Below are 4,006 nucleotides of genomic sequence, written 5' to 3'. Positions count from 1 at the left end.
TTCCTTGGGGAAGAGGTCCTTTTACTCCTGTGGGAATGATTTGAACTCCCATCTCTGGAGTTAGTACTGCTCTGGCAGAGGCGGAGATGTCCAACCCTGCGCTCCCTTGGGTTCGTCTGATGAGGGATTTAATGGACAATGTGTCCTGGGCACTACCCTGATGGTGTTGCTGGGTTCCTCCACTGCCCCGTATATTTGTGGTTGTGGGCCCTGGAGCATTGGGCCCCCCAGTCCGTTTTTTGGCAATGGAGCCTGATGCCTTTCTCCACGATATCGTGGGTAAATACCTGGTCCTTGTCCGTTTTTTGATAATAGAGTACCCTCTATGGTGGTTTGAGAACGGCATTCATTAGCCCAATGTCTCCCTCTACGGCATCGTGGGCAAATACCCGATATTCTATTCCTTTGATACCTAGTTTTGTTAAACCCTCCTCCTAATGGGCAACTCCTTTTAAAATGTCCTGTTTGTTCACAATTGTACCATGTTTTTGACCTGGCATCTAAAGCCTATTGTATTGCAGCTGCCAAGACTTGCCCTTGTTCATTAATGTCTCTACATAATTTAATATATGTGTTTAAATCTTCATGTCTCCATGGTCTAATGACCTCTCTGCAGCAATGATTTGCTTGATCATAAGCCAGTTGTTTTATTAATGGCATTGCCTGTTCTGTATCCCCAAAAATTCTGGAAGCTGTTTGAATAAGCCTATCTACAAATTCAGCATAAGGTTCATTAGTTCTCTGTATTACCTTAGATAGCTGACCTTGTAAACCTCCATGTCCTTGTAAAGTCTTCCATGCCCTAACTGCGTCTGCAGCAATTTGTGCATATATAGCAGGATCATATTCAATTTGTTGCCGTTGACCCTCATAAGGTCCTTTTCCTAACAACATATCTAGATTTCTTTGAGGGTAACCGGCTGCTGCATTTCGCCTAGCTGTCTCCGTGCAAAATTCCTCATTGGCAACCTTCCATAACAAATATTGTCCTCCATTTAGCACAGATTTACACATGCTAGCCCAATCTGCTGGTGTCATGTCCAATGGAATCGACCATGCTTACCGTGAAGGGTGCTTGGGGACCATAGGTTGTTACAGCCTCCTTTAACTGCTTCACTGTTTTAAAATCTAAAGCACGGTGAGTTCGCTGCCCTCCTACCTGTTCAAGTACAGGGCATGCTAATCTTTGAGGTCCTGTCTCAGGATCCCATTTATCAACTACAGGGTTTGAGGGCTACTCAGCTGTCTCCATAGGTGGGGCTGTTGGTTGAATTATGCCCTCTTGTGATAAAACGGAGTTAGTAACAGCCTCCTGTTGTGGCCTTTTTCCTAATAACCCCTTTTCCTTTAAATTTTCTTCCTCTGTCTGACTAGCTCGAGAGACCTTCTCTTTTGCTTGATCTAAAATGTCTTTCTCCATGGTCTGAACCTCTAACAATTTACTTAACACCTTTTCAGTTTGTTTTTTACTAATTTCTAATCTACTATAAAGATAACGCAACCCAATAAGATGACACAAAACAAAACCGAAACTGAATGAAACAAAAACGGAATAAAAAATCGTTGTATCAATTTTCTCTTCCTCAGGGCCAACAAACTTCAAACCTTTAGCCAACCATTGTTCCCAGTTTGCCTGAGAAATTTATAGGGATAGGCAGCTTGAAACAAAAACAAAATAAATCAAAACAAGAACACATTGTTTTTTGAAATGGTCACCCATTCTCTCACCTTCCCTCAGAGACGAGCAATTTCACTTACCTCTAAGCTTTAGACGTTCCCCGTCCGGGCCACCAATTGCCGCAGTCTGGCTGGGCACAAAATCACGAGCCACTCACAGCCTTGTAGATTCAAACAGCAATTCTTTATTCCCAAACTCACACCGGCACTCTACAAACACGTTCTGGGCAAAATCCACACTCTCCACCAGGCTCTGAATCCCAAATACTCTCTGAATCCCACGAGAACTCAACGGGAACTCAAGGCGCCTGAGGCAGCAGGATACGCCCTATTCCTAGCAGGAATCACCTTAAACCTGGAACCGCCCTAAACCCGGAACACCCTAAATCCCGATCCGCCCTAAACCCTGATCCACCCTAAACCCGAATCTGCCCTGGTCCTTGAGCAAGGTCACCTTTCATGCAAAGTCACTGCTAATGACCTGGGTCCACCATGGAGAGTCCTTCCTCTAAGCAACATGGAGTAGGCTGACAAAGAAATTGAGATGCGTCATTCCTACTTGGCAATGGCTCTCAGCAAGGAAGATTTCTGACTCTGGTCTCTTCCTTAAAACAGTGCAAATGCCAAACATTCTACTGGTGTCCTGATAGGAAAGAAGGCAAACCTCTGTGGAGGTGCACTTCTCACAAATCACCGGTAGGTGACAGTCTTGTCTGGAAGTGCACAGTGAGAAACAGGACACTAGTTTTCCAAGGCTCTAGTAGAAAAGAATTAGTATATAACAAATCTCAACAGCACTGTGAGCGTCTTGGAAATGGCTGTATGTGTAGCCAACTTCTAAATTTACTCCTTTCCCTCTAGATGTTCAATAATTTCAGTTTATAAAATGAAATGACAATACACAGATTAACCGGGAAAACCCATGAATCTTATTAAATGCCTAAATACCGGAGTAAGAGTAATACACAGTAAGAGGCTCAAGGGAGGAACAAGATGGCTGAACCTTATATAGAACTAAAGAAAGGAATAGTGGCGTGGCCCACGGCTATGAGGGGAAGGGGAGTGATAGCAAGTTATGGAACATTGAAGGGAGGAGACAGATAGAAAGCAAGGGTTTTCTGGTTATGCATAAAAAGTCCCCCAGGCAAGAGCCACCTGTGATGTTTTCTGTCTGACCAGGTGTCAGACTTCCAACCTCTTTTTCTTGTGAAAATATCTTTCATAGTCAAAAAGAGAGTTATCAGGTGCTGGGTCTTGTGGCACTGGCATATAATCCCAGCAGTTCCAGACACTGAGGCAATTTGAGGCCAGACTTAGCAATTTAGCAAGTCTGTGTGTCTCAAAATCTAGATAAAAAAGAGCTGGAAATGTGGCTCAGTGACCCTGGGTTCAATCCAAAAAAAAAAGAATACCCATGTCCCCAGATGCTCTGCCATTTCTAAGGCTCCTCTGCCAAAGAATACTAAGCCAGCTGCTACAGCTCTGTCTCCTGTTCACTGTGATTCCCTGAGCAAGTCATTTGTTGGTTTCTTCATCTATTCACTGAGGGATTGCACGGGTGAGCATCGAGGTTTCTTCTGTTGCTGACAGACAATGGACTACATAGTCCCTCTTTGAATTGGAGCAATAAGTTTTTCCTCTTGCACTCAAGTTTCCATGGAGTGTGAGTGGCAAGTGCCCTGCATCTGGGTTGTGAACCACTGCTTCCTCGGCACTAGCACTGTACCAGCACATTCTCAATCAGTGTTGGTGAATGAATTCTTAGCTTCACCAGACATGAACTCTCAAATGCTCAAACCCTTCTGATCACACTCTCCTCCTCAAAAACTGTCATCTCTTCCTTCACAGCACTGCACTCTCCTGGCTTCCTCCTACATCTGGAAACTGCTTCTCAGTCTTTTTACATTCCTATCTCTCTACCAGCTCCTTAGGTGTCGATATTTTTTCTCTCTCAGCTTTCAATCCCAGGTCCTTCCTTTTCTTTGTTTGCTGTCTATGGCCTCTTCTTCATGCCCACAGTTTTATTACCACCTATAATGATAGAAACAATGGTAGCCAGCATTTATAAACTGTGCACTGTGTGCTAGGTATTGCTCTTGCTCCTTACTTGTTTAATCCTCAAAGCAAGCTGATCACAAAGCTTGTTGACTCTCATTTTTACTCATTTTGTGGACAAAGAACACAGTGACTGAATGACTTCTCTGCATGTCAGACTACTCTACAAAATTCCATACCTATGTTGCCACTTGCCTTCTGATTATCTGCCCTTGGATGTCACCAACCATATTTTGAACCTGACTCCTGATATTCCAGCTCCAAAGCATTCCTT

The 4,006-nt window shown here is 43.8% G+C and overlaps 1 protein-coding gene and 1 long non-coding RNA gene across 12 annotated transcripts in view; one reads left to right on the top strand and one right to left on the bottom strand.

Moving 5' to 3' along the window:
• LOC125620407 overlaps positions 1-4,006 on the bottom strand; it is a 27,660-nt gene that overhangs the window by 11,140 nt on the left and 12,514 nt on the right. The window contains exon 2 of the long non-coding RNA XR_007352049.1: positions 1,729-1,733. This is a non-coding gene — a long non-coding RNA (uncharacterized LOC125620407). The remainder of the gene's footprint in view (positions 1-1,728; positions 1,734-4,006) is intronic.
• Armh1 (armadillo like helical domain containing 1) overlaps positions 1-4,006 on the top strand; it is a 56,586-nt gene that overhangs the window by 45,171 nt on the left and 7,409 nt on the right. The window lies entirely within an intron of this gene.

This window comes from Marmota marmota, unplaced genomic scaffold (genome assembly GCF_001458135.2).
Source record: "Marmota marmota marmota unplaced genomic scaffold, marMar, whole genome shotgun sequence".
NCBI lineage: Eukaryota > Metazoa > Chordata > Mammalia > Rodentia > Sciuridae > Marmota > Marmota marmota.
This window is presented reverse-complemented; position numbering and strand designations above follow the sequence as displayed.